The sequence below is a fragment of the Oryctolagus cuniculus genome, chromosome 1 (genome assembly GCF_051225735.1).
Source record: "Oryctolagus cuniculus isolate XC-2025 breed Fujian yellow rabbit chromosome 1, ASM5122573v1, whole genome shotgun sequence".
NCBI lineage: Eukaryota > Metazoa > Chordata > Mammalia > Lagomorpha > Leporidae > Oryctolagus > Oryctolagus cuniculus.
Genome location: NC_142867.1, coordinates 224,157,097 through 224,172,988, shown reverse-complemented (window position 1 = coordinate 224,172,988; position 15,892 = coordinate 224,157,097).

Below are 15,892 nucleotides of genomic sequence, written 5' to 3'. Positions count from 1 at the left end.
GCAGGAGCTTCTTCGGGTCTCCCACGTGGGTGCAGGTCTCCAAGGACTTGGGCCATCTTCTACTGCTTTCCCAGGCCATAGCAGAGAGCTGGATCAGAAGTGGTGTAGCAGAGCAGCCAGGACTCAAACTGGTGCCCATATGGGATGCTTGTGCTGCAGGCCAGGGCTTTAACCCACTACACCACAGTGCCAGCCCTGGTGTGTATATTCTTAAAGTAAGATTCATCCGCATTTTAAAATATCACTATATTTTTCTTCCTCCTCCCCTCAATTTTGTATTATCCTGAGCAAACGTGTGTAAACAACTGTATAACAATATGTTTTTGATCTAAGGGGCATTGAAAGTACTCTTGGTGGATCAGGATTTTTTTCCCCATCAGCTGGCTAGGATACTTAAAATACTCCTATACTTTTGAGTGATGGCATTTCAATTTCTCCTGTAAAGTGTAACTGTCTTTTATTTGATCATATGAATTCTTTAGTTAACCCACAGTCCTCAGTTTGTTCATACAATAGGAATAAATACAGCTTCTGCTTAGGGTTGTTATGAAGGTTAAGAGTAATTAAGATATACAATGCAAATATTGGTCATATGGTAAGCAGAAAAGACTTGTTTACCTTCCTGCTGCTTTACAGAGGTCTGGCAGACACAAGGCACACATACTGCTATGCTCTCACACTAACCTCAGGGCAGACATCACTAATCTATAATAGCACTCATGTATGGACAAAAATGTGGCCTCAGATACTTTCTGAAATTAAAATTCCAGGCAGTCAAGACTAATGGAATGCTTAGTCCATGTTTACTTTAGCTAAGTACTGGACATTAACTCTTTTCACATCATCAAGAGAGAAGATAATCTTTGAACTACCCGGGCCTGGAGGATTGTAGAAAATTCTAGAAGGCAAAGTATTGAAAGGGCAAGGAAGAAAGGAATATGTCTTAGCATGTCTGCTGGAGGAGGACACTGAGCAGGGGTCAGAGAGGCAGTCTGCATCCGTTCCTCCTTTGGAAGTCAGTAAGCCAGATGCAGATCACCTGTCTCAGGTCTGGCATGCACAGGAACCCTGTATCTAATGGTTCTCTTCCCTGTACATGCAAATATTTCACTATTTTCTCAGGTCTCTTTGTAAAACTCCTTGCTGCCATCTTGCCAATTAAGTTCAACCCAAACTTGATATAATGAGGATAAATAATAATCATTACCTTTTATCGAGCATTTTTTTTCTTTTTTTTTTAACTTTTATTTAATGAATATAAATTTCCAAAGTACAGAATATGGGTTACAATGGCTTCCCCCCCATAACGTCCCTCCCACCCGCAACCCTCCCCTTTCCCACTCCCTCTCCCCTTCCATTCACATCAAGATTCATTTTCGATTCTCTTTATATACAGAAGATCAGTTTAGCATACATTAAGTAAAGATTTCAACAGTTTGCTCCCACACAGAAACATAAAGTGGAAAATACTGTTTGAGTACTAGTTATAGCATTTAATCTCAATGTACAGCACACTAAGGACAAAGATCCTACATGAGGACTAAGTGCACAGTGACTCCTGTTGTTGACTTAACAATTTGACACTCTTGTTTATGGCATCAGTAATCACCCTAGGCTCTTGTCATGAGTTGCCAAGGCTATGGAAACCCCCTGAGTTCACCGACTCTGATCATATTTAGACAAGGCCATGGTCAAAGTGGAAGTTCTCTCCTCCCTTCAGAGAAAGGTACCTCCTTCTTTGATGACCTGTTCTTTCCACTGGGATCTCACTCCCGGAGATCTTTCATTTAGTTTTTTTTTTTTTTTTTCCCCAGAGTGTCTTGGCTTTCATGCCTGAAATACTCTCATGGGCATTTCAGCCGGATCCGCATGCCTTAAGGGCTGATTCTGAGGCCAGAGTGCTGTTTAGGACATCTGCCATTCTATGGGTCTGCTGTGTATCTTGCTTCCCATGTTGGATGGTTCCAGATAGTCTCCTGGTTTCTATGGAATATGTATTTTACAACATCTGTGAGGTGGGTTCTATCATTATCTCCATTTTACAGATGAGGAACATTAAGGCCTTGAGTTACTGTTCAAGGACTAGCTAGCTTGTGGTGGAGTCAGGATTTGAAACCAGGTTTCTGATGTTCAGTGCAGCAGCATCCTGCTGTGTTTCAGCCTGCTGTGAGTCTGATCCTGTACTGGGGATAGGTGATAATGTCATGGTCACTGAATTCAGAAGGATCTAAGTCTAGTAGTAGAGGCTGGTGGGCCACCCTTGGAGGGTTTCCCGAGGTGACTGATTAGAAGAGGAGGAGCTGAAGTCAAGTGGATGGCTGTTAAAGAGATGGAGATACAGAAAATTAATGATACCTTAATGAGGCCAGGGGCAGAACAGTCATGTAATAATTGAAAATATTACCCAGTGGTTCTAGGAATCCACAGGTTATAGCTTGAAGTGTTTATATAATTCTATCCTATTCTTAGCTGCTAGAATTCAAAGACTGTATGACCTATAACTAGAAGAGCATAAGACTTTTGTTTGACCTATTATTTAATATAGAATCCATGCACAGAACAGGGGGCAGGTTTTCCTGCATCCTCTTTGGTTATTTTTGGCAACAACTACTGTGGCTTTCCTTATCTTCCACGTGATACTTTTGGTGCCCTCTAGGTGGCGCCCAGAACATCACTGGCCCCTAGACTGCACAGCACTTGGGTCTTTGAGTGCAAACTCCAGAGCTTGGTAGCTTCATCCTGAAATTAAAGCAAGAATCCTAAAGCATGGGAAGAATGCTTCAACTCAGCAGGGAGCATCGCAGGATGATGCAACCCGTTCACAAGAAGCCTGATGGTAACTTAGAAAGCATTGCATCAAAAAACAAAAGAGAGAGGAAATGTCATCCCCACTTTGCAAATGAGGAACAGAGGCACAGAGAAGTGAGGTAACTGGTTTAGGCCTCAGAATGAGAATAGGTTGAATATCTCTTACTGGAAATGGTTGGGACCAGAATGTTTTGGATTTTGGACTTTGTACTATCTGCATGTGTATAATGAGATATCTTGGGGATGGTACCCAAGTCCAGACACAACGTTCATTTTGACTTTATAAACATCTTTTACACATAGCCTGAAGATAAATGTATACACCATTTTGAATAATTTTGTGCATGAAAAGATGCTTAATTTTCCACTTATGACATCATGCTAGTACACAAAATGTTTCAGATTTTGGAGCATTTAAGGGTTTGGATTTCTGCACTCAAGGTACTCAGCCTAGAAAAGGTGGAACCTATCTCCAGCTCAGTCCTCGCCTCATCCAGGTTTTTCCTTCACAGGCTTCCTCGGGAAGGACACAAGAATGGGAACAGGAAAGCACCCAGAGCCCCCAGCTGTCAATGCTGCAGTGCAGAGGTCTCCTGGTCCCCGGAGGTTCAGAGTAGGCAGCCCCCTGCAGATGCATCTCAGCAGTTCTCAGTTAGGACCTGATATCAGAGAGTCAGCAGGACTGTTTTTCTTTCTTGAGAGTCTAGAGAAAACCATTTTTTCAGCTCATGGACCCTATTTCTATCTTCAAGCCCAGCAACTGCCAGTGGTTGTTTTTAAAGATTTATTTATTTATCTGAAAGGCAGAGAGAGAGAGAGAGAGAGAGAGCGAGCAAGCAAGAGATTTTTGATCTGTTGGTGCACTACCCAAATGGTTGTAATGGTGGGGGCTAGGCCAGGTGGAAGCCAGGAGCCTGGAACTGCATCTGAGTCTTCCACATGGGTGGCAGAGGCCCAAGTATTTGAGTCATCTTCTGCTGCTTTCCCAGGCACATTAACAGGGAGCTGGATTGAAAGTGGAACAACTGGGACTTGAATCAATGCTCAGATATGGGATGCTTGTGTTGCAGGCTGTGGCTTCACCTGTTGTGCCATTAGGCTGGTCCTGGCCAATGGTGCTTTTACATATTGTATGGCCCTGACTCTCCTACCTCCTTCCTGCACTTGTAAGGGCCTTCACAATTATATGGAGTCCACCTAGATAACTTAGGCTGCTCTCCCCATTTCAGGGTCATCTGATTGTCAGTCAGTGTTGGTTGCATGTGCAACCTTAATTTCCCTTTGCCACGTGATAGACCATATTCATATTTCTTGGGATGATGAATTGGATGTCTTTTGAGGACCATTGTTGCCCTGTCCTCTTTGAAATCCGCACTTTTGCATGAACTCTTGTTATGCCTGAAATGCAATTTTCTCCCTCTACAACTGGCAAACTCCTATTCTTTCTTCAGGATCCATCTCCAATATTGTCCCCAGTTAGAAGTCTTTCTTGATCGCAGATGTTCCTATCGGTGATCTCCTACGTCACCTTGTACGTAGCTGTGTACAGCTGTGTTCATGTTTATGGGTATAATACATCACTTACTATTTCTTCCTTTGATTGTGAGCTCCTGGCAACAGCAACCTGATTTTCTCAGTTCTGTTTACTTAGTACCTGTTTTTTGTCTGACGCAGTGTTTGTTTTCAAGAAAAGCCTTTTTTATAGGAGAATGCATATAGTGGAACCTAGAAGCTGGGAAGTCTGATATATTTTAATTCCTTATTTAAAAATAATTTAATTTTAATTATTATTTTTGATTTAACTTTTCAATTTGATTTTTCGATTTTAATTATCTGGCATAATTTGAAGCACCCTTCTCTAGGACTCATTTCTCCCAAACTTGTGGAATTAATGCCAGGATTCAAAGGAACTTGGTCTTCAGCTGAGAGTGCCTAAGCAGTGGCTTAAGTGGAGTGAAACTTATTTCTCCCTAATGTTGAAGCTCAGGACTGCCAGGGTGTGCTATTCCACAGGGTTCTTGAAGACCTGAGTTTTTTCTCATTCACCCTTCCACTATCATGGTGGCACATTAACCTCGGGGTTCAAAGAAGAACTCTAGCCATCATATGGTTGTTTGTCACAGAAGCCAGGAAGGGAAAAAGCAAAGTTGTATCTCAAGAGAGGTTTTCAAAAGTTTACATTCAACACCTGTGTCTACATCCATTCACTTGAATTAAGCCACATGATCTCCCCTAGCTTCAAGGAAAGTGGAGCATATAGATCATACAATGGGCAGTCAATTTCTATTGTTGTAATGGAAGGAAAGTGCATATATTAGGGGGCCTCCAGTCTCTACCATAAGCTCCAGTATTCCAAGCATTAAAGAAGGTTAACACTGGTGTGCTGACCTCTATCCTTAATGTATTAGGATACACCATGGAGGCACTGAGTATTAGAACTTCTAACAGTTGAGTTTTAGAATCACAGTTAATGGAAGGAAAGCAAAGCCTTCCATGTTAAGGCTGGATGACTTTGGCCAGCATTAGCACAATGACTTTTCTTTGTTCCTCTCCACTTTAGCTAATTGATCTGGGATACCTGTATTCAACTGAGTTTAAAGATCTTGGAGCCAGTGGCAACTCCCTCTAAATAGGTAGACCATGCATCCTGGTTTGACTGGGACCTTCTTGGTTTAGGCTTATGGTCATGCTGTGATTACAAAGAATGCTCCTTCACTTCTCAGAATGGTCCCAGTTTAAAGAATAAATTATAAAGATACCCAGCCCATAAATAATGTGGCATATGAGAAAGGAGAGGTATAGTGCCTCGTATTTGACTCTTATGGATATAAAATCCAGAATTCAGGATTTTTAAACATTTGGTTCAATAGAGAGGCAAAAGGTATGGAGTGAGCATATAAGATAGTTGGAATACAAATCTTCATGAGATAAAGAATTTCATGGTAATAACATTCATCTGTCATTTTTTCATTTTTAACATGTATTCATTATTATTTATTTTTTTTCAAAGCTACAGGAGAGAGAGAGGGAGGAGAAGAGAGAGAGAGAGAGAGAGAGAGAGAGGAAATTCGTTGTTTTACTCCCTAAATACTTACAATAGGGGTGGGTCTGGGCCAAAGCCAGGAGCTGGAAACTAAATACAGATCTTTCATGTGAGTGGCAGGAATCCAATTATATGAGTCCTCACTGTTGCCTCACAGGGTCTGCATTAACAGGAAGCCAAAATAAGGAGTCAGAGCAGGGAATTTAATCTGTTCTCTGATGTGGGATGCAAGCATCTTAACTGCTAGGCTAAACACCTGCTATTATTAATAGTATATATTTACAGAGTACAGAATGATAATGCATGACTATAACTTACAGTGATTAAGTTAGTGAATATTCCCATCTCCTTAACTGTTTCCTTTTAAAAGTTTTTTGATCAGCATGCAATAATTGCACATATTTATGGAGCACAGGGTGATATTTCAATGTAAGTGGTCTTTAAAAGGTCATGGAAATGCATTTCATTAAAATATGCATAGGCTTGATTTTTGCAGCAAATAAATTTTTTAAATGTTTTTATTTATGTTATTTGTTTGAAGAGCACAGAGATAAGAAATGTAGACAGATCAGATGGTGATCTCCTATCTGCTGGTTCACTCCCCAGATGCCTGCAAGAGCCAGGGCTGGGATAGTATCTGGGAGCTCAGTTTCCCACATGGTGACAGGGATCCAAGTACTTGGGCCATCATCTGCTTCCACCTAGGGTATGCATTAGTAGAAAGACTGAATTGAGAGTAGAGCTGGGACTTGAATCCAGGTACCACAATATGGGATACAGGCATCTCAAGTGGCATCATAACCATTACATTAAATACCAGCCCTTAAGTTTATCTTTTAGTTCCATTTTCCATGAGCTTTTTGAAGTTCCCTTGAACATAACATGCACTTATTAATAAGGTTCTATCTGCCTGCCTCCAGGAAAATTCCTTGGCATGGCTCCTCACGACCATACGGTCTGTCATCTCTCCCATTCTGTTCTTCCTTGTCTTCTAGCTGGTTTTTGTTTTCTACATAGTACTTTTCAATATTTGAACTTTTCTTATTTCTTCATTAGATAATGTTTATGTTTGTTCTCACAATTTCTGCTCTTAGGAATCCAAGTTTTCTATAATCCCGAGACACGTTATTTCATTCTCTTTCACCTGCCCCGTGTTTAGGACATGTGGTCTATGATTAATGGATGGGTGGATGGGTGGATGAATGTGGTTGGTGAAGATAGTTTGCTGGAAAGTGAAGGAATTGTGAGAACATTTTGAAGTCACTGAAATGAGAACGTGCACAATGCGTATCGAAACTTTCTCTGCAGTGGACTGAAGTGAGGCTTTGCTTGATTTCTATCATAGGATGGATGGCACTGGCAATAAAATCCACAAAGATGGTGCCAATCAGAAGAGGCCAGAGCTTCAGGGGAAGAGGGGCTCTGGTGGTTGTAACATCTGCTGCTCATTTTCTGTCCTGCCAGTGCTGTTGCACTAGTTTATTAGGGCTTCTGTAACAAAGTACCGCACACCAGGTGGCTCAAAACTACAGAAATGTAGTCCTTCACTGTTCTGAGATTAGAAATCTAAAATCAAGGTGTCGGTGGGGCCATGCTCCCTCTGAAAGCTCTTGGTGGAGAGATCTTTCTTTGCTGCTTTGTATCTTTTGGTAGCTGCTGGAAATTCTTGCTGTTCCTTGGCTTATAAACACAACACTCTACTCCATCATCACATGGTGACCCATCACTTGGTGATCTTCCTCCATATATTGTGTAAGGGCACTGGTCATTGGACTGAAGACTATTTTAATCTATATGATCTCATCTTAATCACACTCTCAAAAATCTTATTTTTAAATAAGACCAAATTCACAGGGACCAACATATCCATTCTGAGGACGCAATTCAATGTGTAATAGGACAGTGATGGGACTAAATGGGTGTGACTCTCCCTTTTTTGTGTGACTCTTCCATCATAGTGAAGAGACTCCAGGTATATGCAAGATGAGGCTTACTCTATTTGACCTCAAGAAAGAGCACAAAACATCCATTTTCCCACATCTGCACTCTCTGGGTGATCAATAAAAAGGAATCATAGGCTTCAAACATTTTGCCAGTGGCAGAAACCAGGGAGAACAATTCCAAAGAGATGTCAAATGATAAAGCATCATCCTCCTGGTAGATATTTCTTCAAATTGCTAGGACTCTCACATGATGTGGTGTGTAAGGAGAGAATGACTTCATTGACTTCTAAGAATATCAACCTCTTTGCTGCAAATCAAGTGTTATTCATGTTGTTGGGTGTGTTAGGGTATAGAAAGAGTCATCATTCACGGGTAAGAGGCAAAGATATTGAAGAACATGGCGTTGAGTTGGCAGCTGATCCAGCTCTCCTATTTACAGGGGGAGATGACTGACTCTCTGAACCTGAGTTTTCTAAAGTGGACACATTAGCACCTATCATTGTCCTCTAAACTTTGTTATGAGATTAATCATGAGAATAGATAAACACCAAAATCTTCCAGATGTGTGAGTTGCAAATGTTAAGAGAGGAAAGGGAAAATGATTTTTAATTTTTAAAAAGAGGATGTACCTGAATGATTTGCTCATAAGATCTAAGGCTCAGAGAGGGTAAGTCTATCTATAAGATAGCACAGCTCTTGGTCAGCACAGGATGACTCCCATGTCTTCTTGAGTTTTTGGTCTTGGGTATTTGTTTCTTCAGATTAAGACAACCAAGCTGGCATTCTGCTCTCCCCGTGATTCTTTCCGTCTTCTCCATCTGTCTCCACCAACACTTCCTCGGGAAAGTGTGAGGAGATGCAGAAAACTTTGTTTTCCAGGCAGCAAGACTGCAGTGAAATCTGCTTGTGGTTCACATCGTCATGGAGTGAGGGAAGAAGTGGTGTGGCCAGAATGTGAAGGAGCCTGAGGCTGTGCCAGATCCTGCTCAGACCAGGGAAGGATGGCCAGGATCCAGGGCTGTAGCCAACAGCCAGAACCAACCAAGGTGAAGTCTCTTGGCATCACATTCCCCGCCACCCCCAGGCCCAGAAGCTCTTAAGTCACTCTCTCTCTGTGTGTGTGTGTGTGTGTGTGTGAAAGAGAGAGAGAGAAAGAGAGAGAGATTGAGAGAGAGAAATACTGAGATAGTTGGTCTGGTTTTGCTCTGGCTACTGGGATAATTCTCCATATGCCTACAAATTTTAGAATTTTCAAAATATTTCACATCCTATGCATTCTGTGTGATTATGACAATGAGCCCACAAGGAGGTTAGTTTCATTCTCCCCGATCTGTAAGTGGGGAATCTTATACTATAGCCCCGTGGCTTTCCTGTGGGTATCCTGCAAGCGAGTGAAGGCTCCCAGGCTTTGTGCTTGGGAGCCCTCCTCTCTGGCGGCCATTTTGCCTCTGATTCCAGACCAATCTCCTGAGCCCCCCATTCTGCTCTTGCTGCCTCCCCTTCTGTGCGTTTGGCACCACAAAGATGACTAGATGCAGAATAATTCCTATTTTTACAGCTAGAGTTCAAAATGTTCAAGGACAGATATTTTTCTAATCACATGGTGAGCGTCTTTGCAAAGCACCTAGAACAGGCTGAGAACATGGTGGATGCTCACTAAAACTGAGAGAAGGGGTAGTAATAGTAATAGTAATGACCTGTTATGGTTGCTTATAATAGCCCAGGGGGGAGACATTGAGAAGCAAGGAGGTTAGGCAATGGTTGAGGGAAGACAGCAAACTGTCTCCTTGCTGTAACGAACTTCCCTCAAGGTCTGAGGATCAGCATTCAGGAAAATCTAGGTGTACATTCAGGCTAACATATTTAATCTAAGGATCCTGTTATATAGATGCTGATATTTTCACATAGAGGGGAGAAAACAATTTCAGAGAGGCTAAGTAACTTGCCACGGGTTCATGGTTCAAACAGGACAGAGCCAGAATTTAAACTCAGTTCTGTTGAATTTCAAAGCATTTTCTTCTACTTTTAAAAATTTTATTTTATTTAAAAGATTTTGATTAATGTGCAATATGTGGATATTTTTATGGAATACAATGCAATATTTAAACATGTAGACACAATGTAAACTAATGAAACAAGGCAACTAGACTTTCTATTTCCTTATATTTTCTTTGCATTTGGAGTCTACCAACCCTCTCTTCTAGTTCTCTACACTACAGATAATACATTATTGCAAACTATAGACAACAAAGCATTTTCCAGATTTCTTAGGTATCATTTTAAGAATGTCACTTTGCACACAGTAGGTGCTTAACCAATGCTTATTAAGTGACATTGATTCTCACAGCACTATTTGGAGAGATAGGACAGCTGGTGGAATCGTATTTATCTATAGTCACACTCCCAGCCAATGGCATATACCACACCTTCCAGGAACCCAAGTTGTAGTCGAGGATGCCTAGACTCAGGGCAAGGACTGCAGATGATATAGTTAGACTTGGATGCCAATGCTCGACCTCTTTGACTTGTGCTGTGCGGCTGCTGATTCACAGTCAGAGATGGGGCTGAGAGGACAGTACTTGGGGAAGCGAGGGGGTAGGAAAGGAGTATTGTATTTCATCTCAGCATTTATATTTCCCCAGAGTGTATCCTACTGCATTTCAGGACCAGCATAAGGCACTTAATTGATACCCATAATTCCAGCCCTCATTAATAACCAATCTTGGGAAGCATAGAGCTCCATGACCATTAATGATGAACATGATGAAGACACAGGTCTTCAGAGGGGAACAGCAAGTCCCTGGTTCATTTTACAGTTGATTAGAGTGAGTTAAACTTTGCCCTGCTTGTAAGTTGTATATTTAATATGAGAAGTTGGCAATATGTGAAGTTATCAAAATACCACAGGTGCATTGGCGGGCCTCCAGCCAGCCTTGCTCATCCTAAACAGTGTGGTGACCCCGCAGAAGTAGATCTGGGTGCCTTTGCACAAAGATGGATAATGTGATTGAACCTACTCATTTCCCCAGACACCAGAGACCTCCAACTGACTGCAGATTTGCAAGGAACCTAATATGGAAGTGAGCTGATGGCAGCGCCCCCTGCCGACAGAATCTGTCACTATTTATGGATATGCTGGGAAGGATCCCTGCATCTATTTTGAGGTCATGGATTCTCTCCTACTCTCATTCAGTGTGACTTTGGTAAGACTTCCCTATCAGATTTATCATCTGCACGTGAGATAAGTAGGCTTGATGATGCTAGACTTGTTATGACTGGACATACTGCTCTAGAATCCAGTTTGTGACAATGCTGCTCCTCAGTCTTGTAGCAGATGATGTACAGTGAGGGCTCAGTTTTTTCCTTGCCTTGACCACTGTCTACCCCTGGACTCTTTTGTTTTAAACATCTCCCTCCAAGCTTTCACATTCTCAAATCTCTTCCCACTTGATGATTTGTGTTTTCCAAATTTATACACATCCTGGACACTTGGTTCCTGCTATTTTATCTCTCTTTGGATATCTCCTTCGTCTTTTGGACATCATCTCTGGAGACTCCTATTCACCCTTCAGTATCTATTTCAAATGTGTTCTCTTGATATATGAATTCACCTGGGACAGCGAACAGAGCCTGAGATGTGGAGTCAATGGACTCAGGCTTGAATCCTTCTATTAACATTTATTTTTGAATTCCATCAGTTATCAAAACTTTTATAACTTTGAATTCATTAGTTAGAAAAAATTGTTTACCTAAAACTCAATGCATGTGAAAGGCACAAAAATTCTCTCTTTTTGGCAACTAAGATAGAGTTAACTCCTTTCTCTATATCAGGAGTTGTCAGTTTTTTTGTAATGAGCAAAATAATAAATATTTTAGGTATTGTGGGTCAGAGTCTTTGCTGCAGTGACACGACTCTCCCACTGTACTGTGAAATTGGTTATATTATATATGTATATCTATATATAATATATTAGAGTGGCTGTGTTCCAATAACACTTTATTTACAAAAACAGTTAGTGGCTAGATTGGTCCAGAGGGCTGTATTTGTTGACCTCTGTGCTACATCTTGGGTCAAGATTCCAGGCACAGAATAGCAGCTAGTGGCTTATGTGTCAATATCTCCTGCTATACTGTGATTTTCTTAAGGAAAAGATTACTTTATTTTTCTTTGCATCCCTAGGAGTGAACTTACACATTAGCTCATTCAGTTCTCTCAGCAATACTGTAAGGTAGACACTATTCCTGTTTTCTGGATGGGAGCAGAGAGGCACAGAGAGAGAAATAATTAGGTTGGCAAATGGTGGAAGCAGACTTGCTCCAGTGTTTCTGTCTCAGTAAACGGGACATGAAGACCTGATGGTCACTAGCTGACTGAGTGTTGCCATTATTCCCCCACCCTGCATTTATGGCTTTTTTTTTTTTTGACCCAAAACAGTACTTCTATTCTCCCTAACCAACATTTTTTGTACATCTGTCCCTGTTAAATTCTACTTCATTAGTTTGGCTATCTCTCAGACCCTTTCAGATCTTTTTGGATCTTAATGCTTTTGTCTAATATGCTCATTCTCTCTAGCTCCTACTTTGGAGCTGACCACCCGTTTTTCTGGATTTGACCCAGACAGAGATGACTGTTAAATTAATTTTGCATCAGTGAACAAAGGCCTGGACAGAGACTGGGTTAGAAGTTGTGCTGGTTCTTATGATGCCTTGCCAAACCCATTTCCTATGGATTAAGTCCTAAATCCCTATAGTTTAAAAACAAAAATCTGTTAACTTGGCACCTAGCAGACTGAAAGTCCTTGAAATTCTGGTCTAGTCTCCAACCACCCATGGTCTGAGTCAATGAAAGTGTGTTGGTTGGATTTCACAGGGGCATACAATGCAGGCAACAGAAATTGATGTGGATGTTTTACATTTTTGGTTTCATGTATGGTATTTAGAATTTCCCAAAAGCCAGGGTCTGTGCCTAATGTTTTATATACTTGGGTTTCCTTTAATGTTTACTAAGGCCTTCTGTAACACATGGCATCAATCAACTTCACAGATGGAGAAACTGAGGCTCAGCAACTTACCCAAGGTCACAAAGGTATTTAGAAATGAAGTCAGAATTCATACCTAAAATTCATTTAAATTGCAATCTACTAGTATTTGAAAAATTAAGTAAAACAACAAGAAGTCTGTATTAATACAATGACTTTGGGAGGCCCATTTTACTCTGTATAGAAGTATATAGGGGTGCACCTTGCATACCTTTGCTTTTAAACCCAATATCTGCTCATATTCTTTTACTGATGTCCCATGCTCGGAGGCCCATAATAAGATATTTCTATAAGCCAAAAACCATTTGATTCCCATTTTGTAGATTGTGAGGTGGCTTTTGAGAGAGGCTGGACATTTCCCTCAATATCTCAGAACTGATTAATCAAGGAGGAACATTGTATTCATGGATATTTGACTCCAATGACCAGTTCTGTACCTTGGCCTGTGATGCTTTTTAAAAACTTTTGTTTATGGAGAAGCAGAGAAAGAGAGAGAGAGAGAGAGAGAGAAAGAGGCGGCGGGGAGAGATCGATCTTCCATCGCTGTTTCACTCCCCAAATTGCTGCAATAGCCAGCATTGGCCAGGCCAAAGCCAGAAGCCAGGTGCTTCAATCCACATGTTCTCCCACATGGATACAGGGGCCCAAGCGTTTGGGCCATTTTCCGCTGCTTTTACCTGGACATTAGCAGACAACTGAGTTGGAAATGGAGAAGCCCAGACATGAACAGATGCCCATGTCGAATGCTGGCATTTCAGGTGGTGGCTTTACCTGCTACACCACAACGCTGGCCCCCAAGTGGTGCTGGCATCTTAACCAGTGTCTTAACTGATGGGCCAAACAGCCACCCCTCAGAGTAGGATTCTTGTTTCCGTTTGGAAGCAGTTTTAATTAATGAATGAATTAATTAACTAAAAATACTTATACTTCAAAATTATTTATTGCATGTGTATTCTATGACAAGTGATGATTGTTGACATAGTCATTAAGTAATGATAGGAACTAACCTTTATCGTGCACTTGCTATGTATCAGACTTGGTGCAAAGCATTGTGTGTGTATTAATATTTAATACATTCAAAAGTCCTATGTTATTGCCCCAAGTTTACAAAGTGGGGTTAAATGACTTTCTCCAGCTCAGGTAGTTGATAAGTGACAATCATGGTCTCCACCCTTAGGGAACTTACCATCTAATGGGGGAGAGAGAGGAAAGGACAGTTAGATTAGGGTGGGTCAAGGCTGTAGATATGGAGGGAGCCCAGAGCACATTGCCTCACCCAGACTTAGGGACATTAGAGAGGACCTTTTTGGAGAAGGCAATGAACAAGCAGAAAATATTTATGAGTTATCAGAACAAGTTGAGGTCTGCAGGAAAGGGCAGGTTGGGATGTGTCTTCGAATCAGAGCACACATGATACAAAGCCTTGACCATGAGAAAGGTCATAGAGCATTAAAGGAGCCATGCAGTATTTCAGTATGGCTTGAGATATTGAGTGAGATGGTGACGGGCACAGAGGCTGGTGACGTAAATAGACATTAGGTCACAGTAAGGTTTTCAAGCCCTAGGCTTAAATTTGTCAGTAACTAAGTCTCAAAGAGTAAGCAGATTCACCTCTGCTGGGCCCTCTGTTGGGACATAAGTCAGACTGAAGGTCCTCTGACCCTCTGATTAGCCAAGGATCTTGGGTTCTCATTTAGTTTCAGAAGCCCTGTGCCCCCAACTACATTAACTCATTTCTGTGTTGGTTCTGGACCATTCATGAAATATCACACACACACACACACACACACTCCAGAAAGAATACAGTTCCAATAAAGAATCAAATTAGATGTGATTCAGAAGAAGGAATCAAAGACAACTGGATTTTATTTCACAAGGATAAAACAAATTGGCTTCTATAACAGAACAAGCCAGAGCCATTACTGAGAACAAGTCCCTACTGCAGGAACATTGAGCTATTGGGCTATAAACCCGGACTGCCTGGAAGAGGCCAAGAAGGAGACTTTCCGGATAGATGAATTGTCCATATTACTGAGGTATTAGGCACTTCACAGTTAACAAAACAGTTCGTCTGATGGTCTAGTCTGTCCTAAACCATTCATCTGAGAGCAATGACTATCATTCAGCATTAAAAACAAGACACACACTGTTCTTGCAATAGGGATTATACTGTGATGTATCTGGTTCAGAACGAATCCTTACATTCTTGGCACCCATGAAAAACTCTCCACCTCTTCTATAAAACACTAATTCGTGTCTGTCTTGTCTTAGAGTTGTGTATTTCCTCCGCTTGCTTTAGGATACTGTACATTCCTCAAACCAGGGATTGTGTCTTATTTTATTTTTCTTTATATCCTCTGTAGCCTAGAGCATCCTCAGAGACCACTTATTCAAACTTTTCAACTCATTGCTGAGGACCTAAGTGCTGTGAGTTAGTGGTCAGACCACAGCAAAAACCCAGATCTCCTCATTCTAAATCCTGTGATTCTCCCTCAATGTTAAGGCCTCACAGTGCCAGTATCTGCAGCCTCCTGACAGTCTTCCATATTCTAGAAGACAGATGCGATTAATAAAACACCCAGGCTGATAATTACCTCTTTGGGATGTGCAACTGGGGTTGTTTGGGGTTGTTTGCCATGTGACTAAGAGCATGAGTCTGGAGTAGACAGGCTGGCTCTGCCACTTACTAGCTGGGTGGCCCTAAGCAAGTTACCTAGGCTCTCTGAGCTTCTGTTTCCTTCCTGCCAGAAGAGGTTAGCTGTAAGGAATTAATGAGATGAAATGTTCAAGTGTTCAGCTGATCCTGTGTCTTTGGAGGTAGTGGCATTGCATTACCCTGGTCATGTTGAGAACAGGTGAGATTGTCAGATTACCTAATCCCCAAATAGGTGAGCAGTCTGTATCAAAAGATTTGTTTAGAGTCTTGGGGCATTATCTAATAAAGATGATCGTTCTTAGGCCAAGCTCTCTGCTCTGGCTTTCCCCCACAGGATGCTGGGCTGAGCTGCTGCAGCAATTTCACACAAGCAGGACCCAGGATGACAACTTTTATTATCTAA